Source organism: Bubalus kerabau, chromosome 9 (assembly GCF_029407905.1).
Source record: "Bubalus kerabau isolate K-KA32 ecotype Philippines breed swamp buffalo chromosome 9, PCC_UOA_SB_1v2, whole genome shotgun sequence".
NCBI classification, from domain to species: domain Eukaryota; kingdom Metazoa; phylum Chordata; class Mammalia; order Artiodactyla; family Bovidae; genus Bubalus; species Bubalus kerabau.
The window spans coordinates 50,880,588-50,906,354 of record NC_073632.1 but is presented as its reverse complement, the minus strand read 5'-3'; the positions used below and the strand labels follow the sequence as shown (position 1 = coordinate 50,906,354).

General features: G+C 43.9%; 1 long non-coding RNA gene across 1 annotated transcript; it reads right to left on the bottom strand.

The window, feature by feature from the left end:
- Positions 1 to 15,969: 15,969 nt before the first annotated feature.
- On the bottom strand, positions 15,970 to 20,944 carry LOC129619853 (uncharacterized). The gene is made up of 3 exons (XR_008698182.1): positions 20,930 to 20,944; positions 20,404 to 20,574; positions 15,970 to 17,633 (listed from the first exon to the last, which is right to left on the bottom strand). It is a non-coding gene; the product is annotated as an uncharacterized LOC129619853 (long non-coding RNA).
- Between the last annotated feature and the right edge of the window lie 4,823 nt (positions 20,945 to 25,767).

Sequence of the window (25,767 nt, the reverse complement as noted above, 5' to 3'; positions counted from 1 at the left end):
CTAAACTCTGTCCACATCTTTGAAAGTCATCTCATCACTGAACTGTCCTCACATTACCCAACCTGATGTGTCATCTGCTTCCTGCCATGCCCCAATGTGACACTTTGCAAAGTCCTTCATGGTGTGGCCCTTGCAAAACTCTGCACACTCATCTTACACTGTTCTCCCCCTCCCCGTCTCGGCTACTACCACTCTAGCCTCCTTTCAGTTCTGCAGACAGGCCCACCGATTTGAACTATTAACAAGGATATATCCCTGTTGTTTTAACACTATTTAGAATTCTCTAAAACCATATGTAACATTTTTGCCTTAGGTCAGGTTCCCAGGGGAGCAGATGCTGACAGGAGATTACATGCAGAGGTGGTAGGGAGACGCCCTGTAACTCAACATCTGTGAAGGGGAGGGAAGTGGTCCTGGGCAGAAAGATCAGCTGGGCTGTGATGCATCAGGAACAAAGGCCCTACCAGATCCCAGCAAATTTGGAAAACTCAGCAGTGGCCACAGGACTGGAAAAGGTCAGTTTTCATTCCAATCCCAATGAAAGGCAATGCCAAAGAATGCTCAAACTACCGCACAATTGCACTCATCTCACACGCTAGTAAAGTAATGCTCAAAATTCTCCAAACCAGGCTTCAACAGCACATGAATCATGAACTTCCAGATGTTCAAGCTGGATTTAGAAAAGGCAGAGGAACCAGAGATCAAATTGCCAACATCCGCTGGATCATGGAAAAAGCAAGAGAGTTCCAGAAAAATATGGACTTCTGCTTTTATTGACTATGCCAAAGCCTTTGATTGTGTGGACCACAACAAACTGGAAAATTCTTAAAGAGATGGGAATACCAGACCACCTGACCTGCCTCTTGAGAAATCTGTATGCAGATCAGGAAGCTAACAGTTTGAACTGGACATGGAACAACAGACTGGTTCCAAATAGGAAAAGGAGTACATCAAGGCTGTATATTGTCAACTGGTTATTTAACTTATATGCAGAGTACATCATGTGAAATCCTGGGCTGGATGAAGCACAAGCTGGAGTCAAGATTGCTGGGAGAAATACCAATAACCTCAGATATGCAGATAGTACCACCCTTATGGCAGAGAGTGAAGAACTAAAGAGCCTCTTGATGAAAGTGAAAGAGGAGAGTGAAAAAGTTGGCTTAAAACTCAACATTCAGAAAACTAAGACCATGGCATCTGGTCCCATCACTTCATGGCAAACAGATGGGGAAACAGTAGAAACAGTGACAGTTTATTTTCTTGGGCTCCAAAATCTCCGTAGATGGTGACTGCAGCCATGAAATTAAAAGACGTTTTCTCCTGAAAGAAAAGCTATGACCAACCTAGACAACATATTAAAAAGCAGAGACATTACTTTGCCAACAAAAGTCTGTCTAGTCAAAGCTATGGTTTTTCCACTAGTCACGTATGGCTATGAGAGTTGGACTATAAAGAAAGCTGAGTGCCAAAGAATTGATGCTTTTGAACTGCGGTGTTGGAGAAGACTCTTGAGAGTCCCTTGGACTACAAGGAGATCCAAATGGTCCATCCTAAACGAAATCAGTCCTGAATATTCATCATAAGGACTGATGCTGAAGTTGAAACTTGAATACTTTGGCCACCTGATGCGAATAACGGACTCCTCTGAAAAGACCCTGATGCTGGGAAAGATTGAAGGCAGGAAGAGAAGCGGACAACAGAGGATGAGATGGTTGGACATCATCACCAACTCAATGGACATGAGTTTGAGTAAACTCCAGGAGTTGGCAATGGACAGGGAAACCTACAGTCCATGGGGTTGCAAAGAGTCGGACATGACTGAGCGACTGAACTGAACTGATCCCAGGAGCCGGAGCTGGGCTGGCACACCAGAGCTGACTGAGACCGTGGCAAGGAGACTGGGCCTTTTGACCTCCACAACCACAACCACCAGATGTGAACTGCCGCAGAGGAGGGCAGAATCTTAGGAAGAGGCAACTTCTTTCAGCCAAGGGAGGTCTTGGGAAGGGATCCGTTGTGAGCTGTCAGCAGTCACACCCTCAGAAGTGGGGAAATGAGTTGCTGGGTCCTGACGGGAGGATCCAGGTGACCGCCACAACATCAGCCAAAAAAATCCTACTCCTAAGAATTCACTAAAAGGAAACAGAGGGACTTCCCTTGTGGTCCAGTGGCTGAGACTCTATACTTCCAACGCAGGGTGTGCAGGTTCAATTCCTGGTTGGGGAACTAGGATCCCACATGCTGCAAGGAACAGCCAAAAAGTAAAATCAAAATTTATATTTAAAAAATGTCAAGTTATAACTTAAAAAAATGGAAATACCAATGAAGAGATTTGGAGGAAAAAACAAGGAAATAGAGCTTTCCAGAAACTGTGAAGCTGGATTGATCCAAGTGAGGAAATCTCATTGTCCTCCCAGCCCTTCAACCCTCCTCCAAAGCCCCTCAGTAAAATGGTTTGACCTTGTCCCCCTCAAAAAGGGATAGAGATCAGATCAGATTAGTCACTCAGTCGTGTCCGACTCTTTGCAACCCCATTAATCACAGCATGCCAGGCCTCCCTGTCCATCACCAACTCCCGGAGTTCACTCAGATTCACGCCCATTGAGTCAGTGATGCCATCCAGCCAGCTCATCCTCTGTTGTCCCCTTCTCCTCCTGCCCCCAATCCCTCCCAGCATCAGAGTCTTTTCCAATGAGTCAACTCTTCGCATGACGTGGCCAAAGGAATGGCGTTTCAGCTTTAGCATCATTCCTTCCAAAGAAATCCCAGGGCTGATCTCCTTACAGTCCAAGGGACTCTCAGGAGTCTTCTCCAACACCACAGTTCAAAAGCATCAATTCTTCGGCGCTCAGCCTTCTTCACAGTCCAACTCTCACATCCATACATGACCACTGGAAAAACCATAGCCTTGACTAGACGAACCTTTGTTGGCAAAGTAATGTCTCTGCTTTTGAATATGCTAGCTAGGTTGGTCATAACTTTCCTTCCAAGGAGTAAGTGTCTTTTAATTTCATGGCTGCAGTCACCATCTGTAGTGATTTTGGAGCCCAGAAAAATAAAGTCTGACACTGTTTCCACTGTTTCCCCATCTAGTTCCCATCAAGTGAGGGGACCGGATGCCATGATCTTCATTTTCTGAATGTTGAGCTTTAAGCCAACTTTTTCACTCTCCACTTTCACTTTCATCAAGAGGCTTTTTAGTTTCTCTTCACTTTCTGCCATAAGGATGATGTCATCTGCATATCTGAGGTTATTGATATTTCTCCTGGCAATCTTGATTCCAGCTTGTTTCTTCCAGTCCAGCTTTTCTCATGATGTACTCTGCATATAGGTTAAATAAACAGGGTGACAATATACAGCCTTCATGTACTCCTTTTCCTATTTGGAACCAGCCTGTTGTTCCATGTCCAGTTCTAACTGTTGCTTCCTGACCTGCATACAAATTTCTCAAGAGGCAGGTCAGGTGGTCCGGTATTCCCATCTCTTTCAGAATTTTCCACAGTTTATTGTGATCCACACAGTCAAAGGCTTTGGCATAGTCAAAAAAGCAGAAATAGATGTTTTTCTGGAACTCTCTTGCTTTTTCCATGATCCAGCGGATGTTGGCAATTTGATCTCTGGTTCCTCTGCCTTTTCTAAAACCAGCTTGAGCATCAGGAATTTCACGGTTCACATATTGCTGAAGCCTGGCTTGGAGAATTTTGAGCATTACTTTACTAGCGTGTGAGATGAGTGCAACTGTGTGGTAGATTGAGCATTCTTTTGGCATTGCCCTTCTTTGGGATTGGAATGAAAACTGACCTTTTCCAGTCCTGTGATCTAAGCAAAGAACTAGGTTAAAAGATATTTATTAAAATATTATTTATTTATTTATAACTGGGAGAACATTGGATGGTCTTCCCAGGTGGGGCTAGTGGTGAAGAACCTGCCTGCCAATGAAAAAACATAAAAGGCGTGGGTTTGATCCCTGGGTCAGGAATATCCCTGGGTCGGGAAGATCCCCTGGAGGAGGGCATGGCAACCCACTCCAGAATTCTTGCTTAGAGATTCCTGTGGATAGAGGAACCTGGCAGATTACAGTTTACAGGGTCACAAAGAGCCAGATACGACTAAAGAGACTTAGCACGCATGCTAAGTTGGATACAATCTAAATATTCAACAACAGGTTTGAGTAGAAGATACTTACACAGATTAAGTATAAGACACCTGAAGAATATATTATGTAGATATTTTAAAAACCTGTTGCAGAAATGACCAATGGTGCAATAATAATTATATTAAAAGGCATGTAATAAAACAATTTTGTTGAATTATATGTTTGTATGTACAAGTATCTGTATACATGCATGGAGGGAGCAAAGGAAGACTGGAATATGCAAGTTGTAGGTATTTCTGGTGGTAGGATAATAGGTGACTTGTACCTTCTTCTTTATACTTTTTCTCCTTTATTTTTAGCAATGAACATATCAGTTCATTTCAGTCGCTCAGTCGTATCCGACTCTTTGCAACCCCATTAATCACAGCACGCCAGGCCTCCCTGTCCATCACCAACTCCCGGAGTTCACTCAGACTCACGTCCATCGAGTCAGTGATGCCATCCAGCCATCTCATCCTCTGTTGTCCCCTTCTCCTCCTGCCCCCAATCCCTCCCAGCATCAGAGTCTTTTCCAATGAGTCAACTCTTCGCATGAGGTGGCCAAAGGACTGGAGTTTCAGCTTTAGCATCATTCCTTCCAAAGAAATCCCAGGGCTGATCTCCTTCAGAATGGACCGGTTGGATCTCCTTGCAGTCCAAGGGACTCTCAGGAGTCTTCTCCAACACCACAGTTCAAAAGCATCAATTCTTCGGCACTCAGCTTTCTTCACAGTCCAACTCTCACATCCATACATGACCACTGGAAAAACCATAGCCTTGACTAGACGAACCTTTGTTGGCAAAGTAATGTCTCTGCTTTTGAATATGCTATCTAGGTTGATCATAACTTTCCTTCCAAGGAGTAAGCGTCTTTTAATTTCATGGCTGCAGTCACCATCTGCAGTGATTTTGGAGCCCCAAAAAATAAAGTCTGACACTGTTTCCACTGTTTCCCCATCTATTTCCCATGAAGTGATGGGACCGGATGCCATAATCTTAGTTTTCTGAATGTTGAGCTTTAAGCCTGATGTTCAAGCTGGTTTTAGAAAAGGCAGAGGAACCAGAGATCAAATTGCCAACATCCGCTGGATCATGGAAAAAGCAAGCAAGTTCCAGAAAAACATCTATTTCTGCTTTATTGACTATGCCAAAGCCTTTGACTGTGTGGATCACAATAAACTGTGGAAAATTCTGAAAGAGATGGGAATACCAGACCACCTGACCTGCCTCTTGAGAAATCTATATGCAGGTCAGGAAGCAACAGTTAGAACTGGACATGGAACAACAGGCTGGTTCCAAATAGGAAAAGGAGTACATGAAGGCTGTATATTGTCACCCTGTTTATTTAACTTATATGCAGAGTACATCATGAGAAACGCTGGACTGGAAGAAACACAAGCTGGAATCAAGATTGCCGGGAGAAATATCAATAACCTCAGATATGCAGATGACACCACCCTTATGGCAGAAAGTGAAGAGAAACTAAAAAGCCTCTTGATGAAAGTGAAAGAGGAGAGTGAAAAAGTTGATTTAAAGCTCAACATTCAGAAAATGAACATATACTGCTTACATAATCAGAAAGAAGCAGTAAATTTGGAGACTGAAAAATATTATTGTGGTCACAATGGCAGAGAACACTAATTTTCTACTTGTTTTGCCTTGGAACTTTTTGCCTAATCGACATTTAGACATAAACCCTAAAAAGGAACTAGATCACCATGGCAGTGCTCTGCTTGGTAAGGGGTTGGGGGGGAGAGGGAAGTGGAGAGGAAAAGGTGGTGAGGCATAGTCTGCTCAGTTTTCTCCTTCATCATCTGCCCCCACCCCATGTACCTCATGGGGGTCCCTTCACATCCTCAACAGAGGTGATGATGGTGCAGTGGCTAAGAGGAAGGAGCCACAGGACATGGCTTCAAATACCAGTTCACTATGGGGTGACCTTGGGCAAGCTATGGAATGTCTTTCTTTTTTTTTTTCTCAGAGCTCCTAAGATTATTTTATTTTTAATTTAAAAATATTTTATACTAATTTTAGAGGTTACTTTTCATTTTTAGTTGTTACTAACATTGGATATATTCCCCGTGTTGTGCAACATATCCTTGAGCCCATCTCATACCTCCCATCCCCCACCCCTGTACTTCCTCTCCCCGCACGGGTAACCACTAGTTTGTTCTCTGCATCTGGGGTCTGTTTATTTTTTGTTGCATTCACTAGTTTGTTGTAATTTTTAGCTTCCACATATAAGTGATACCACACAGTATTTGTCCTAAGATTATTTAAGACAAAGTACTCGGACAATGTGTTAGTCGCTCAGTAGTATCCAACTCTTTGCAACCCTATGGACTATAGCCCACCAGGCTCCTTAGAAATATGTCAAGTATTAAATGGACAATTATATGTAAAAGCATTTAGGAGAGTTACTGATACATGCCATTTGCCATTATTTTCTGCTTAATTTATATAAAAAGCTCAATTATGGAACTTCTCTGGTGGTCCAGTGGCTAAGACTCCCAGTTCCCAATGGAGGAGGCCCAGGTTCAATCCCCTCGGAGAACTAGATCCCCCACTTGCCACAACTAAAGAACCCTCATGCCACAAGGAAAATTGAAGATCCCCCATGCCACAACTAAGACCCAGTGCAGCCAAATAAATATTGTTTTTTTTTTTTTTAAAAAAAAGCTCAATTACAAAAAAGAATATTCATGCAGCATGTTGGCCATATATTCCTCTAAATATTCTGGGGTTTTTTTTCCTATAAATATTCAACTAGAGAGGCACAGATTTGGTTAAAACTATTTTGGCTGCTGAAAAAAATATGTCTGCTAAATTATGCTTTGCTATGTCACTTGTCTGGATGAAAATGATTAGAAATAGACATCCATTAGAAACTCGCTGTTGCCACTACTGCAGGAAGGGTGTCAATGACATTGACTGTATTCACCCAGAGGCCTCTTCCTACAGATCCACACTAGAAGCTTTCCCCAGAACACGGTACTTATGGTTTACTCACATGTTTTAAATGCACAGGCAATTAAGCTTCTGTTTCTAATCATGGCTCTTTTCTTCCAGTGACTACAGGAGCTACTCATGACCTTACGACAAGCATTCTCAAATCCTATCCATGAATTCACCGTTTCCTTCTACCCCTATTTATCCTCTACCTGAAATTCCTCATCTATTTGTAACCTGGTGTATAATGCATGTTTCTGTAAGCGGACTCAAGAAATTTTTTAATTGGAATAAAACATAGAATAAATAAGTAATAAGTAAACACAAAACCAAATGCATACTGATAAACATAGAGTCAATGATGAGGCTAATAAGGGAAACTGTTTCCTCACTGCGTTCACACCCAAGCCTCAACAAAGGTTGTGTCACTGGTCACATTTCACAAGCCCAGTCAAACAGTTCAAAATTGTTGCAATCTCATTTAAAATGAACAGCAACTACCAATTAGACTATACTAATCTATCATTAAGAGAACCCTTTTCCAAGTCTTCAGAAAATGCAGTAGAATGCAAAATGACAACCGAATAACAGAACAAATGAGTATGATGAATGCCCAGTATCTCAAGTAATAACAATGAATTTGCATTAATTTTTGTAGACTCAGCATGGAGTACTGAACCAATTTTTTCATGGATGTGAGAACAAGCTCCCAAAAGCTTGGGGGTTGGGGGAGGCGGGGATCTGAATCACAGTATTTAAGTTGGATGAAATCTTTATATTTTTCAACTAGAAAATATCTCCAAAAAGCCCAATCCTCTTAAAGCCCAGAGAGGCTTCCAGAGCCCATGGAGCAAGTTTTCAGAACCAGGACTGGCACCTGTATCTACTTATGATGCTGGCTGAGGCGCTAGAACCAGAGGACTCTAGCATGAGTCTCTGTGTCCTTTTTGAGTTGGGTAGAAATCCAAACAATGGACTAAAGTGACCTTACCTGTCTCCAAGCACAGCTAACCCTGCTGTGAGCATCTTTGGTAGTCACAGGGATCTGAAGCCAGGAGCCAGGTCTGTGTCTGACTCCCCAGCCACTGCCAGCCAAATGATCTAAAAGAGCAGAGCTGCCCAAAGCTGCTCTCAGGCCTGTGCTTCACAATTTGGCTGCACTTTAGAATCACCTGGGGAGCTTTTTAAAACTACGATGACTAACCTCCACCCAGACCAATTAAATCAGAACCCTCTAAGTAGGCAAAGGTGACAGGCATCACCTTTTTAAAAAGCTTCCCAAGTGATTCAAATATGTAGTCAGAGTTGAGAACCATTGTTGCAGATAAGCAGGTTGCCTATCTGATGAAAGCCGAGCAGCCACTAGGGACCAGCCTGTTTAGAAATAGCCCTAACTACCTTCTTGTGCTTCCTCCCAAGACCTAATATAGGATCAGAGGAGTTCCTTCCCCTCCCCCAGTTACACCACTACTAAGATACCACTGCTGGCTGTTTTACTAACTCAGTATTAACTGAGCACCTACTCTCAGTCACACATCAGGAATCCAGAAATGAAATGTGGCAAAGTTCCTGCCTTCAAGGGGCATAGACAAGCCAAAGCAATGTCCACACATTTGTAGAAAGAATGCTGGCCAGTGTTTATTGAGTACTAACAATGTTCCAAACTCTAAAACTTTAATGATAGGTACCTTTATTATCAAGCTCATTACAGACAGGACTCCTGGGCCACAGAGAATTTATGTCCATGCCTGGGCTCCTTTCACTAGTCACAGCGGGGCTAGAATTCAAACTGAGGCAGCCTGGCTCTAGCACCCACGCCTTTAACCGCTATATTCAGTTGGATGCATGGAGGCATTCAAAGCCATGGAGCCATAAAAAGACATTGTTGATTCAGAGAACAGTGGGCAATGCAGTATGACTGAAAATGGAGCTGAAAAGGGGCTGGGACCAGGCTATGGAAAAGCCTTAAGGTCTGTGAATGGGGGTTTCTATTCTATCTTCTATCAGCCAAGGGTAGCCAAACTTTTTAAGTTAGGAGCAAAATGATCACATCTATATTTCAGAGAATCGCCACAGGGTGGAAAGACTAAGGGCAGAGGGGCACGGCTTTGACAGAGGATGCAAGTCAGAGGAAATCAGCAGAGTGAGGAGAGAGGCAAGATGCTCAGACAGTTCTGATTCAGAAGTGACAGCGTTTTGTGGCCTATTGGAGACTGGGGGAGAAGAGGAAGGAAGTTCCTGGGTTTGTGATGAGAGTGACTTGGCAGGTAGGTGCTCTGAATAGAGAAGCAGCGGGTCTGTGGAAGGGAGGTAATGAGTTCAGTTTTGGACTTGTTCAGTTCAGTTCAGTTCAGTCGATCAGTCGCGTATGACTTTTTGTGACCCCATGAATTGCAGCGTGCCAGGCCTCCCTGTCCATCACCAACTCCTGGAGTTCACTCAGACTCACATCCATCGAGTCAGTGATGCCATCCAGCCATCTCATCCTCTGTCGTCCCCTTCTCCTCCTGCCCCCAATCCCTCCCAGCATCAGAGTCTTTTCCAATGAGTCAACTCTTCGCATGAGGTGGCCAAAGGACTGGAGTTTCAGCTTTAGCATCATTCCTTCCAAAGAAATCCCAGGGCTGATCTCCTTCAGAATGGACCGGTTGGATCTCCTTGCAGTCCAAGGGACTCTCAGGAGTCTTCTCCAGCACCACAGTTCAAAAGCATCAATTCTTCGGCACTCAGCTTTCTTCACAGTCCAACTCTCACATCCATACATGACCACTGGAAAAACCATAGCCTTGACTAGACGGACCTTTGTTGGCAAAGTAATGTCTCTGCTTTTGAATATGCTATCTAGGTTGGTCATAACTTTCCTTCCAAGGAGTAAGCGTCTTTTAATTTCATGGCTGCAGTCACCATCTGTAGTGATTTTGGAGCCCAGAAAAATAAAGTCTGACACTGTTTCCACTGTTTCCCCATCTAGTTCCCATGAAGTGGTGGGACCGGATGCCATGATCTTCGTTTTCTGAATGTTGAGCTTTAAGCCAACTTTTTCACTCTCCACTTTCACTTTCATCAAGAGGCTTTTGAGTTCCTCTTCACTTTCTGCCATAAGAGTGGTGTCATCTGCATATCTGAGGCTATTGATATTTCTTCCAGCAATCTTGATTCCAGCTTGTGTTTCTTCCAGTCCAGTGTTTCTCATGATGTAGTCTGCATAGAAGTTAAATAAACAGGGTGACAATATACAGCCTTCATGTACTCCTTTTCCTATTTGGAACCAGTCTGTTGTTCCATGTCCAGTTCTAACTGTTGCTTCCTGACCTGCATACAAATTTCTCAAGAGGCAGGTCAGGTGGTCCGGTATTCCCATCTCTTTCAGAATTTTCCACAGTTTCTTGTGATCCACACAGTCAAAGGCTTTGGCATAGTCAAAAAAGCAGAAATAGATGTTTTTCTGGAACTCGCTTGCTTTTTCCATGATCCAGCGGATGTTGGCAATTTGATCTCTGGTTCCTCTGCCTTTTCTAAAACCAGCTTGAACTCTCATGCTTTTTCCATGATCCAGCGGATGTTGGCAATTTGATCTCTGGTTCCTCTGCCTTTTCTAAAACCAGCTTGAACATCAGTAAGTTCACAGTTCACATATTGCTGAAGCCTTGGAGAATTTTGAGCATTACTTGACTAGCATGTGAGATGAGTGCAATTGTGCGGTAGTTTGAGCATTCTTTGGCATTGCCTTTCTTTGGGATTGGAATGAAAACTGACCTTTTCCAGTCCTGTGGCCACTGCTGAGTTTTCCAAATTTGCTGGCATATTGAGTGCAGCACTTTCACAGCATCATCTTTCAGGATTTGGAATAGCTCCACTGGAATTCCATCACCTCCACTAGCTTTGTTCGTAGTGATGCTTTCTAAGGCCCACTTGACTTCACATTCCAGGATGTCTGGCTCTAGGTCAGTGATCACACCATCGTGATTATCTGGGTCGTGAAGATATTTTTTGTTCAGTTCTGTGTATTCTTGCCATCTCTTCTTAATATCTTCTGCTTCTGTTAGATCCAAATATCTTCTGCTTCTGTTAGATCCATACCACTTCTGTCCTTTATTGAGCCCATCTTTGCATGAAATGTTCCCTTGGTATCTCTAATTTTCTTGAAGAGATCTCTAGTCTTTCCCATTCTGTTGTTTTCCTCTATTTCTTTGCATTGATCGCTGAAGAAGGCTTTCTTATCTCTTCTTGCTATTCTTTGGAACTCTGCATTCAGATGTTTATATCTTTCCTTTTCTCCTTTGCTTTTCGCTTCTCTTCTTTTCACAGCTATTTGTAAGGCCTCCCCAGACAGCCATTTTGCTTTTTTGCATTTCTTTTTCTTGGGGATGGTCTTGATCCCTGTCTCCTGTACAATGTCATGAACCTCATTCTATAGTTCATCAGGCACTCTATCTATCACATCTAGGCCCTTAAATCTATTTCTCACTTCCACTGTATAATCATAAGGGATTTGATTTAGGTCATACCTGAATGGTCTAGTGGTTTTCCCTACTTTCTTCAATTTAAGTCTGAATTTGGCAATAAGGAGTTCATGGTCTGAGCCACAGTCAGCTCCTGGTCTTGTTTTTGCTGACTGTATAGAGCTTCTCCATCTTTGGCTGCAAAGAATATAATCAATCTGATTTCGGTGTTGACCATCTGGTGATGTCCATGTATAGAGTCTTCTCTTGTGTTGTTAGAAGAGGGTGTTTGCTATTACCAGTGCATTTTCTTGGCAAAACTCTATTAGTCTTTGCCCTGCTTCATTCCGTACCCGCAAACCTTAACATTTGCCAATTGCTAACAGGCATAACAGTTAAACCTTTGGGCTCACAAAGAGATTTCTTTGCAAAATCATAAATATGGAAACTTCCTAAAGTTTCTTAGAAATGCATATGATTTTAAATTTAGATGTAATATGAAGAGAAACTGACAAGTAAATCATGATGATGATTGTGTTGTTTCAAAAAGTGCCATCCTAATAAAGTTAGAAAAAATACTCTCTTTATACTAAGGAAAGAATCCAAAAATAATCAAGCTAACCCCAAATAAGGTCTATGAGAAATGAAAAACACATACTTTTCAGCTACCTAAATATTTGAGCTCTATTTTAAGGACCGTGGCATTGGGTGTGTGTGTTTAGAATATGTTTAGTTCTAAACAGATTTTTCTCATCTTAACCCTATGGCATAGCAACTATCTACCTTTCCCTAAATTATCTGCTTTTATCTGCTAAGGCTCAACTTAGTTCGAGAGACACCCATACAATGGCTACTCATTACTCAATTTAGCCATAAATTATATGACTAGTATTTCAGCATGAATATTTAGAGTATAACCCCAAAATAGAAATTTGGGTATTTTTCTAAGAAAACAGTTCATGTTTGTTTAAAGCTATTTTCAAAGAACAGTTGAAAAACTAGTTATATTTCATCCTCCATGAGTATTGATGATTACTTCTTAAAAAACTGAACTCAACTTTTTCTTTGCTTTTCTATAAATTTATGTTAAACCCAGGGTTGGTATCAATAGTCTGTTTCAAGATTTCAGAGCAAAGCTCTGCCATCCTCTGCAGGCAGCAACCCTTCCTGAAGAAGCAGGATTGGGCTTGTTGCTGGGCTTTAGTAAAGACTGAATGCTTGTTGGGATTGAGGGGCTTCTCCAGTGGCTCAGTGGCTAAGACTCTGAACTCGCAAGGCAAGGGGCCTGAGTGTGATCACTGGTCAGGGAACTAGATCTCACCTGCTGCAACTAAGAGTTCAAACGCCACAGCTAAAAGACCCCGTATGCCACAACGAAGATAAAAGATGCCATGTGCCACAACTAAGACCCAGGGCAGCCAGATAAACAAATACATATAAATATTTTTTAAAAAAAGACTGAATGTGTAACCACAGACCACCATGCAGCCTGAGCTACCCGTGATGACCTGGGTGTGGTCTAATCATCAACTCATAAAATTGGCTGTGCACAATAGCATCCCATTGTCAAAGGAAGGTGGCATGGATGATGTTGAGCTTCAGGAGGCCCTAAAGATACATACAGTAAGTCACCTACATAGAAATGAGTTCTGTTCTGACAGTACGTTCGTAATCCCAATTTGTTTGTAAATCCAACAAAATTACCCTAGGTACTCAACAAACACAATTGGCTATGTAGTACTGTATTGTCATAGGTCTATATTTTTCACACAATACATTAAAAAAATACAAAAAAATAAAGAAAACATTTTTAATCTTACAGTACAGTGCCTTGAAAAGCACAGTACAACAGCCCCTGGCATACAGGGGCTGGCACTGAGTCAATAAGCAAGAGGAGTTACTGGCTGGAAGAGGGAGAGGAAGTGGGAGATGGTAGAGCCAAAGGGTTGTTAGCAATAGGAGATGGAGGGCAAGCTGTAATTTCAATCATGCCTGATGCTGATGACACAGGTTCCGTTTCCTTCTATTTACCCTCTTGAAAAAAACGATCCAGCGATGTCCAGGTAGTAGTTCCTTTTTTCTCATCACAGGTGACACGGCAGCACTGGATTGCACTCTGAATGGCTGCTGAGACCTTCGTGTACCATTCCAAGTTCGGGTCCTGTGCCTCAGAACCAACAGTGGCTCCTCCAATAAAGACAATCCCCTGCCATTTCCTGCATCGTGAATGTCTTCAGTTATCCAGTTACTTCTTCCTTTCATATTTCTTTGTCCTTTCTCTGGGCTTCCAATTCCATCAGTTCTTCATTAGTAAGCTTCATGTTTGCATCTTCGAAAGTTCACATGTAGGGGACTTACTATACTAGTAAGTTATTGGAGAAAGTGGTCCAAATGCCCCTAGGCTGTAATTTTGCTACATTACCATCTCTCTCCTAGTCTGTACCTATGTCTTCGTGAGGAGTTAACGATGACCAGCTGACTGAGGAAGAGAAAACTTGAACCTGGCTTATAGAAGGTGCTGTACAATAAGCAGGTGACACCTCAAAGTGGACAGCTCTGGGACACCCATCAAGGACAGTGGTAAAGGGAAATACCTCTAGTGGGCAGAATTAAAAGCAGTGCACCTGGTTGTTCATTTTGCTTCAAAGTAGAAGTGGCCAGAGGTATAAATCTATACTAACTCGTGGTCGGTGGCCAACAGTTTGGCTGGATGGACTTGGAAACAATATGATTGGAAAATTGGTGACAAGGCAGGCTGAGAAAGATATGTGGATAGACCTCTCCAAATGGGAATCTGAAGATATTAGTGTCCCATGTGAATGCTCACTAAAAGGTAACCACAGCAAAGAGGGGTTTTAATAATCAGGTGGATAAGATGGCCAGTGGTGTGGATGCAGACCCCTGACCATTCTGGTTATCACTCGGCTCATGAACAAAGTGGCCACAATGGCAGGACAGAGATTATGCATGGTCCCATAACATTGGCATATGTGAAGACTGATCTGGTCACAGCCACTGCTGAGTGCTCAATCTGCTACATCAGAAACCAACACCAAGTTCCTTATATGCTCCATTGCTTGAGATGACCAGCCAGCTGGAATATTGACTACATGGGACCACATCATCTAGAAGGGTAGCATTTTATTCTTAAAGAAATAAACACTTATTCTGAATATGGATTTGCCTTCCCCGCATACAATGCGTCTACCAAAACTACTATCCTTGGACTCGCAGAAAATCCTATCGACCATCATGGAGACCCACGCAACATTTCTTCTGATCAAGGAACTTACTACCAAATTGCAGCCTTTCTCTGGCTAGAGCTAGAAGTCCAGGGCTTCCCAGGTGGTGCTAGTGGCAAAGAATCCACCTGCTAATGCAGAAGACACAAGAATCATAGATTCAATCCCTGGTTCGAGAAGATCTCATCAAGTAAGAAATGGCAACCCACTTCAGTATTCTTGCCTGGAAGATTCCATGGACAGACAACAGCCTGGCAGGCTACAGTCCATAGGGCTGCAAAGAGTTGGACACGACTGAGCAACTAAGCAGCAGAAGTCCAGAACTACACTTTAATAAGAGTCAAAAGAGTGCAGGAGTACTAAAGGAGCAGATGGAAATGTGGCCTCCTGTACAGATATGAAAATAGTGCCAGTGATTAAGCAGACTAAAGGACTTAGCTTGTGTTGTTCCCCCCACCATGAATTTCCCTCCAGATCCTCCATGCTGCTGCTGTTGCTAAGTCGCTTCAGTCATGTCCGACTCTGTGCAACCCCAGAGACGGAAGCCCACCAGGCTCCCCCGTCCCTGGGATTCTCCAGGCAAGAACACTGGAGTGGGTTGCCATCTCCTTCTCCAATGCATGAAAGTGAAAAGTGAAAGGGAAGTCGCTCAGTCGTGTCTGACTCTTAGCAACCCATGGACTACAGCCTACCAGGCTCCTCCATCCATGGGATTTTCCAGGCAAGAGTGCTGGAGTGGGGTGCCATTGCCTTCTCCTCCATACCTCAGCTTAAATGTCCAAGACCGTCCATACTCACTCAGTCACAGCTCATGACTTGCCACTCTGGCCTGTTTTCCTCACAGCACTACTTGCCAGTGTATGCCTATTTGTCATTATGCATACTCTTTTTCTCAATTATAGTAAAAAGCCTTGTCGAGCAAGTTCAGCATTCAATCAAAACTTCAGTATCCTGACACATAGCTGGCATTCAATAGTTGCTGAGTAAGGGATGCCCACTTAAAGCCTGAAAGATGTCATTTTTCAGATGAATCCTTTAATCAAGACATGTTGCTAGTTGCCAATGCAAAACAGCTTAACTGTAATGTTCTGTTTAATAGGAAAATATTGAGGTCTACTATGTCCCTAGTGGTTTAAATACTCATACAACCATGATAAACTCACAAATATTCCAGGCATTGGGAAAAACATAATTCAATGGATTGCTCTTTCAGCCATCTCTTTTTATTTACAGTTTGTGTTTAATGCAAATCAATTTCATAACATGAAAAGTTACTATGAATCAAAGCATAAATACACAAACACAATATACAATCCAAAACAGATATACAGCATTCAGGTGTGAAACAAAAGGGAATGTTCATTCACACACACAGTAGCTTGAGATCTGTTGGATATGTTTATTCCAGTGTTGGTTTCTAAAGATGGAAAAAAAAAATGACTTTGGTTTTCAAAACTACTGTGGCCATATTAGATTCTGGAATATCTAAGCATCAGTGTGTGACCATGTGAACAAAAGACTTTAGGGAGTGTCTATTTTTAAAAAGGTTACTGTGCATCAAGGCAGTTGTGAAAAGATTTACTTTCCAAAATCAAGCCCATTTTAGGCTTAGGACCAGGTTCTAACTATCTAAAAATATCAAATGATAACAAAAAGTGTTCCAAATGTGGCTACTCTGATTCAGTTTAAAAAGAAGTATTTACAGAAAAGAGTATAAAAGTTTTTCTAAATTCAATGTAAGCAAGCTTCCAGTATTGACTTCACAAATATTTGATTTACAGTTTGGCTCCTTCACATATTAGCCTTTTTCATTTCAAAATTTGTCAATTTTACCTTCAAAACAGATCATTTTTTTAAACTGTAAAAGTTATTCAATGTATGCAGAAATAAAAAATATTTTGAAATTCATTGACAACAATGTACTTCTATTCTTTGTTATCTGTTTAAATGAATCTAGTGTTCTTTTTGAATAGGAATAGTATGTAAGCAAAATGTATTCATTATGCTTGAATTTGGGGTAGATTAATCCATCTTTGCCCTGGCACTATATAAAAAGTCAAATGCAATGTCAGCCCAAAGCCCCAGAGGAAAAGTTCAGTTCCCAAGAGAACAGTTGATAGCTTAACATAAAATTTTAATCTATCGTATGTCAGCATTAAATTAGTACTGCTGAAACAACACTTTGAGAATTTACAGTAACTCCTGGAAGTTCCTGCTAACATACATACAAATAGAATCATAGAAGCTTTCTGTTTTACCTAATTGTTTTATGGCCTTATAAATTTAACAAACCAAATGCAAACTGAATCTGTTCCACAGCCCATTCTTTATGTCTAAGTAAGATAAAATCTATTCTCATTTTCAAGGTAGAGCTTTATGTGTCCATACTTCTTAAGCCACATTTAAGGAAATCATCTCAACTAATTTTGGACATTGTCTCTCTTCATCTTGTACAGGTAACTCCAGCAGATTTAATATTGGCATTCATCATCTAGTCAAACCCTTGACATGCTCTTCAAACAAATTTGGGATCCTCAATAATTTCTGTCAATTAAATAAGGTGTGGAATTAGCAGATTTATTCAATGAAGACTTCTTTTTCTCTTTTTTTTTTTTTTCCTTTGTCACACAGGATGTATAGATGCCATTTGAACTGGATTTAGAAGATGGTGAAGTACAGATGTTTCTTCGTCTGAGTCTCTTAACAGTAGAGATGTAGAAGGGAGACCGAGATCACAAAGAGACTGGCTGTTGATTGCAGAGTACCATCGTTTGCCTTGGTGGTGGCATTGGCTGGATGAGGGGCAGGTGAGGTAGTCTGGGAGGAGTTACTTGGTGTTACAACTGTTGTTTGATTTGAGTAAGTCTAAAATATATAAAAAGTTACACTGATCAATTTCCACATTACAGTTGTCTCTCCACATACATTTAATATGCCATTAAGATAGATGATACAGTCTCAGGTTGGGTTTTTTTTCCATTATTCCCTTACCCACGTCATTTCATTCTGAATTTCTTAGTCCCACCAAGATCCTTTAGTTTCAAAAACAACTACCTAGTGATGATTAATGACTGCAAGTAACAATAACCAAAAACAAGCAAACAAAAATGTTCTTCAATAACTATGTAACTCCCAAGTGTATGACTTGACCCTTAATTCTTTATAAAGTAATAAGGAACCAAGGTAACTAACCCACTTTCTGTGATTATACTGACTTACTGGTGTTACAAATAGGCTTCTTCTACTCAAGAAGGGGGAGATTTTAAAGTTGCATTAATAATTTGGATTTTAAAATACAGTAATTTGAGACATAAGTTATGAGAATTGAGTCTCTGTGTTCCTGAATTCGCTGGGTAACTTTCATCTACCTGTTTAATAAAACCTTGCATTAAACTTAAGGGGCCCTGGGTATCTTATCTGCTCCTTTGAAGTCTGGAAATCATATACAGCCCTTCTCAAAAACGGCCACAATATTTGTTTTAAGTTGAAAAATATAATGAGCCTCAGCCTTAAGGCAAAATGATTTCACCCAAAGCATCATAAAGTCGGAATGACTTCACAACAGACGAGAAGGTTTGATGTCAGTTTCACGAGCAGCAGCTCTCCTGCCTGGTCACTAAGCCCAGCGCTGCGGCCCAGGACCAAGGTCCCCCAGCACCCGAGTGCCTGAGTGGCATCATTCACCGCACTGTTTTTCAAGTCATAAAATGCACAGTCCAGCAGGGCACATGGTAATCTCTCCTTTGTCAGGGAACAAAGGCAGATGGGAGATTTCAGCTCTCACTGCAAGAGAGGGTTTTAAAGGGCTTCTGATTACAGCTGGGACAAGAACCTGGCACCAAGCAGGTTTGGGCCACATGTATGTTTGGCTACCAATCAATTCAAAGATAAAACCATTTTATCCTTTGTTGTAAATCCATAGAAAACCCAGCTTCTTTTGTTGTAAAACCCATAAGGACATTCAGCAAACATCGACTAAAAATTTTATAAAGCATATCTAAAATAGACTAATTTTAAAAATCTCAATGAAATCAAATATATTTATTTGGCACCTACCCAACAGAGTGTGCTACCAAGAAGAAAAGCACTCCTAGTAAAAGGAAAGCATTAATAATATGGGGAACAATTTAAAACAGGGCTCCTCATTTGGGGGCAGGACCTGATTTGGGATCCCTGAAGGTAATCTGTTCTTATCCAACAAAGCCTTGGTGCATCAGGTGAATTTTAAAAAAAACAAACCAGAGCCCAGTGCATCCATAGGAGAATCAAAGGGTCCTCCACACCAATGAAAAAAACTAATGTTAATATATGAAATTGACAGTAAACATAAATTTCCCTACTAAGCTACCAAAGATTTATTTGCTTAACCTCAAACCTCTGAAATTTTGGGGTGTGGGACGGAATCTGGCTGGGAAAGGAGATGGGGCGGGGTGGGAGAGACCAGCGTTTCCAGTGGCCACGCCCCTCCCCCACCGAGGAATAGAGAAAGGCTCGGGAGAGCAGCCGACCCGCAAAACAATAGGGTACAGTTACCCGGTCCGCGGAGCGGAAGACGAGGAGCGCTCCTCTCTCAGGCTGCGCTCCCAGGTGAGCCCGGCGGCTGGATGTCTGGGGACCTGGCGCACCCAACTTTTTCGGAAGAAGTGCTAAGGAGACCCTCCTCAGAAAGCCCCAACGGAAGGCGATGGAGACCCAACCGCTCGGGCACCCCTACCTACCCTCCAAGTCCAAGCTACCGGAGACAAATGCCCCTTCTCGCCCTCCCAGCGCCCCCCAACTTCGGTCTCTCAGACTCAGCCGCCGCTGGCCTCCCTCGCAGCCGCTGCGCACCCACCCGCCGGACACCGTGGGCAAGATGTGTTCCCGGGACAGAGGATCTGAGGAGGCCGCGGGGACAGGGACAAAGCCTGACGGCGACTCGGGACACAAATGTCCCATCCGCCGCCTGTCCAGAGATAGCCAATCTGGCTAACAGAGGGTTCCGTTGGTGACCTGTAAGGTCGTCCCCAGGAGAGCACAGGGTCAGGAGAGGGTTCCCCCCACCCCAGACTTCAGCCCCGAAACACTCGGGACTGAGGTGGCTTAACAGGGTCAGTAACTGGGGCTTGCTAGGGATCCACGAACTAGCTCTGAGTGGAGGATGGGCGAGAGCTGCGCCCCCCGAAGGGGATCTTCCTCTCTCTTTGTGTGATGCGCTAGGGGACGCGAAGACACTCGTACAGGGAAGCGGGGCGCTCGTGGGATCCAGGGACGACCTCCCCAAAGGGCCTGAGGTCTCTGGGTGCTCCAGGGATAGGGAGAGCGTCTTCTTTCCCGCTCTGCGTGAAAGCGGGCAGTGGGCGACAGGCAGCCTGTGAAGGGCTGTGCGAAACCTGGGGTGGGGCAAGGTCCTCCTAGCCCACGCGTGGAGGTGCTTTGTTCTCGGGGCTGCCTAAAGGGTGGGGACAGCCTGCCAGGAAGTGGAAAGTGGGCTCCAAATTGCCGCCCCCTCTCCCCCCAGATCAGATTGTACTAGATTCTCTCTCCTAGTTCGGGTCCACAACCAAAGGTGGGGGCGCAGACCGGTTCCCTGGGGGCGGTCCCACCCGCCTCGGGCGCGGCCCCTGAGCCCCCTCGCCGGGCGCCAGGACCTCACCTGCGTAGGTAAGAGCAGCGCCAGAAGCAGCAGCCCCAGTCCGAGCCTGGCTACGATCGCTCTCCCCATGTCCGCTCCGTCTGTGCGCAGCGCGTCTCGCTGGATTGCAGGGTGCCGAAGGATCGCTGGCGGGGTGCAGGCAAGGTGGGGAGCGCGGCCGGCGGGCGGGACCTTATATACCGGGCCAGCCACAATAGCCGTGACGTGGCGCCGCCCGCCCACCCGCGCTCCCCTCCTCCACCGCCGCCCCCCGCGCGCGCCCGCCGGCCGCCTCCCCTCCTCCCTGCCTCCCGGCCCCAGCCGGGTTCGCAGCGCCCTCTCCCTCCGCCGGCCCGGAGACCCCGGGGCTGCAGGTGGGCGGCCGGCGCCGCCGGCTCCCGGAGGGATGCTTTATGTTTTCCCCCGGCGGGCAGTGTGCAGGCTGGCGCAGGCCGCCCAGTGACTCCCACACAGGACCCGGGGCGAACTCGTGAGCCGCACACTCCGCTCCCAGCCCCGGGCCCAAGTTTCCTTTGTTTCCCCGGACCTGCCATCTTATCCCCCCAAAAGAAAAGTCTTCAGCCTCCCGCGCAACGCGCAGCCTCCAGTCCTGGCTCTAGCTGCTGCGCGGACCCCGACTTGGGTTTTCTCAAGTCTCCGCCCCATAGGAAAGGGGAGTTTTCGGGCTTTGCGGTGTCCCGGACCTGGCAATGGGCACCGGGCGCCGGCAGGCGCGCTCCCTTCCCAGGCTGGTCGGTCGGGCTCGCAGGCGGCGCCCGCGCTCGGAGCACCGCGTGTGCTCTGCCCCTCGCCGGTCGCGCCTTCCCCTTCCCCCCGCCACTCGCTTTGTTTTTGGAGCTCCTCGTGCTCGCCGGGCTGTGAGGGTTCCCTGGGGCATCCCACGTCCGCATCCTCCCGAGAGGTGGGGAGCCGCCCACCGGGCGCAGACTGGCTGCCCCGACACTGGCGACAACTGAGTTTTGGTTCTCGGCGCTCCTCCCTGCCGCCGCTGGCGGACAGGGGCGAAGAGACCGTGACCTGCCCTGACGGATGGTCCCCCTCCCCAGCCCTAAAGGCCCCTTCAGCCCTCCCCACGTGGCTTTGCTACTAGGTCCCACCCAGGGAGCGGGAACCTCCCTGGCGGTCCCTCTAGAGTTCGCTGCCCCAGTGGAATTCCTGGGGACAGGCTTTTTTTGGCCTCTGTTGCAACGCACTTGCTCGTTGTTTTCTGTTTAAAGAGCAAAAGCTTTTGGGATAAGGCTATTACTTTTCCATAGCTGCCATTAGGCAGTTTAATGAACTGGCGCCTGTAGATTAGTCCTTATTATGCAGATTTGAGTGGAATATATTTTCCAACCATCCTACTGTGAAAACTTTCAAGAATACAGTGAAAAGTAGAAACTATTTTACTGGTGGATATTTAAAAATTTAATTTGTAATTGCGTTACTTAATCTTTTTTATTTAAAGTTTGCCGACTGTTTTCAGGTCTTGGAAGCAGAGTCCAGACATAGTAAAGCTATTGTTTAGTGGCTCAGTCCTGTCCGACTCTTTGCAACCCCATGGACTGTAGCCCGCCAGGCTCCTCTGTCCATGGGATTTTCTGGCAAGAATACTTGGGTGAGTTGCCCATTCCACCTCCAGGGGATCTTCCCGACCCAGGGATGAAACCACATCTCCTGCTTGGCAGGCAGATTCATTATGGCTGAGCCACCGGGAAGCAGTATGGCTGTAAATGTATTTAACTGTTACTTTTGCAGAACAGCCTAGTTAAACAAGGTTTGTTTTATGAGAGCAGAGTAGAGATGGAATCCACAGTAGCCGGTCTGTGACTGAATGGGCTTGTGCTCTTCTGGCCAGTCACTTTAACTCAGTAACTTTCCACTTTAGTACATACTTGGGAACACAGGAATTTCTGTCCTGCACCAGCGGACTTTCCTGTTTTACAGTGTTATCACACTGTTTAGAAATAACCTGGTCTTTTCCAGGGCATGAATGGGCTGTGGCCCAGAAGTGCCTAGTCCCAAGGGAGGTCCCATACTAAGTTCTTCTGAGAATGCTTGTTGAACTAAATGGTGGTATTCACAGGATACATTAATTATTTTGTCCTTCATCTTCTTTTCCTATTCCTTCTTTCCTCCTCCTCCCTCCTCCTTGTTATTGATTTCAAGAGATGAACTAATGGAGTGCTAAAGAAAAGACTCTAGAGCCAGCTCTCCTTGGTCCAAATCCTGGTTGTGCTACTTCTACCTGAGGCAAAAAGCCTCAGTTTCTTCATCTTTAAATTGAAGATAATGGAGACATTATTAAATTTATTAAAGGGTTATTGTGGGACTTGCCTGGCGGTCCCGTGGCTATGCCTCCACACTGCCAATGCAGAGGGCCCAAGTTCAATTCCTGGTCAGGGAACTAGATCCCACATGCCGCAACTGGGAGTTCTCATGCCACGACTAAAAGATCCTGAGTGCCGCAACTAACAATCCCACATACCAGAACGAAGATCAAAACTCCCATGTGCCGCAGCCAAAACCTGGCCCAGCCAAATTAGTGAATAAATATTAAAGGGTTGTTGTCTATAAAGTGTTAGAACAGAGCCTGTCTTACACTGGGAGCTCTCAGGTAATGTTTGTTCCTGCCCTGAAGGTGCCAGGAACCTTCTTTGCAGCTGTATGATTCATGAAAGACATACCAAGCACCAAAAAGTACTTAAATCTGGTAAGGCACCTCATCACCAGTTAATGATCATGCATAATTCACAAAGCAAGACCCTTCAGATCTGTCTAGCAGTTCCTCTGGACATCCTATAAGGGGCATTACCTATGGCCATTCTGTGGCCTGGAGGCTTAACGTTCCTAGGGAAGTCCTCATTACAAACTCCCATGCCGCTCTATTTCCTATATGGCAAGAATCTCAAGTAAACTGATTAAACCTTTCTTCTAGGTTTCTTTCAGTGAATTCCTTCTTCCTATTCATTCTTCTCTTCTGGTTTTCCATAGTTGTTTGCTTTTCCCTTTAGCCAATAATAGTTCATACTCCTAAGACTAAATTGCGAATCTCAATGGTTATCCTGGAATATTTAAGACACATGGCCAATTTACATTTTTATAAAGAAAGTATTTCATGGAATGATCTTAAAACTGATGGATTCCATAAATTGGAATCATAGCTTTAAGTTTTAATATTTTTTCATGAGCAGCATGTGACCCAACTTTTAGATGCTAGTTCTAAGTAAAATTAACAGAGTGATACATACAATTTCTAAATGCAGAACTGTGAAGAGTGATGAAGAACCTGAGCCTAGGTAGACTCTGGGGTCAGACCTGGACTTAAACCCTGCTCTATCACTTCCTAAGGATCTGACTTTGAGTGAGTTTTCCAACCTCCAATGACTCAATTTTCTCATCTGGAAAATGGGCCAATAATACCTGCCTCACAGGGCTATGATCTTCATTGAGATGACATGTACATTTAGCAGAGTGCCTGGCACATAGTAAGGACTCACTAAGCTGCCACTTCTACTGCTGTAGGAGCTAGTCATTATAATGTGTCTTTTGAAATCTTTCATTTGTTTAGCAATTACTCTTCTTTTCAGCATCTTTGCAGGTGGTATTTTCTACGGGCACCTATGAGGTCAGTAAGGCAAACTTCATTTCTGAGGCACAGAGAAGTTAAGTTACTTACCCACAGACACATAGCCAGTTTATAGTGCCTCACCTAAAGCCAGAACCAAGGTTTCCTGACCCAGATCCCAAGTGTTTTCTGAGAGGCCCATCTCCCTTACCCCACATTCTCTTCATTGAGCACTCAAACAATATTTACTAGCTGAATAGGCTAATGTTAAGGGAGCAGATTAATTTGCTTTTTAAGGTAAAATAGTAATCCTAATTCTAGGGGGACAGAAGATATTATTTGACATTTTTAGCAATTGTCAACAAAATGGATGTGAAATGTGATAGAAATTCCATGTATTTAATTTTGATCTATCCTGGTTTTTTAGCTAAGCTTTTGTTCCACACCCAGGAACTCCAGCTGGGAGATGGCAGTGAAGGTAACCAAGTGAAGGAGCATTTTTAGTTGAGTAGGTTCCAAGTCCCCCTGCTAGAGTTTGTTCAATCAGCAGATGATGCAGCCGGACTCTCTGTGGGGACATGCTGCCCCCTACTGGCCATATAAACCCCTCAATTCTCACTGCCAGTAAATAAAACCCCTCTGTTGTGCGAACCATAAAAGCCTTGAAATGTTGAAGACTTGTAAAGCTAATAAACTTTACTAAAGAATCTCCTGATGAAGATGAGAGAATGAAAAAGTTGGCTTAAAACTCAACATTCAAAAAACTAAGATCATGGCATGTGGTCCCATTACTTCATGGCAAATAGATCGGGGGAAAGTGAAACAGCGGCAGATTTTCTTGGGCTCCCAAATCACCGCAAACGGTGACTGTAGCCACAAAATTAAAAGATGCTTGCTCCTTGGAAGGAGAGCTATGACAAACCTAGACAGCATTTTAAAAAACAAATGTCACTTTGATGACAAAAATCTCTATAGTCAAAGCTATGGTTTTTCCAGTAGTCACGTATAGATGTGAGAGTTGGACAATAAAGAAGGCTGAGTGCTGAAGAAATGATGCTTTCGGACTGTGGTGCTGGAGAAGACTCTTGAGAGTCCCTTTGGACAGCAAGGAGATCCAACCAGTCCGTCCTAAAGGAGATCAGTCCTGGGTGTTCATTGGAAGGAATGATGTTGAAGCTGAAGCTCCAATACTTTGGCCGCCTGATGCGAAGAGCTGACTCATTGGGGAAGACCCTGATGCTGGGAAAGATTGAGGGCAGGAGAAGGGGGTGACAGAGGATGAGGTGGTTGGATGGCATCATCGACTCAATGGACATGAGTTTGAGCCAACTCCGGGAAATGGTGAAGGATAGGGAAGCCTGGCATGCTGCAGTCCATTGGGTCACAGAGTTGGACACAACTGAGCAACAACAATCAATCTCTTAGGCGAATTTGGTGTCTCCATTGTGTTTTGGCAAGGATGTGAGAAAGCCAGTCTTCTCATCCATGCTGATGGGATTATGGAACGGAATTTTATATTTATCAATATTAAAAATATATGTCCCCTTAGACCTAGCAGTTCTAATTTTAGGAACTTAGCCTACAGATATACTCACAGAAATGCAAAAGGGTATATGTTCAAGGATATTTTGCAGCATTGCTTTTAAGAGTAAAGCATTAGAAATCACCTAATTATCCGCAGATAATGTCCCAACTAATGATAGGTATATCCAAATATCACAAAATATTATAAATCATTTAGAAAAGCACAATATGTACTACAAGGGAAAATATCCAAATAAATTCTTAAGTGAAAAAAAGTAATGTACAGAATAGTG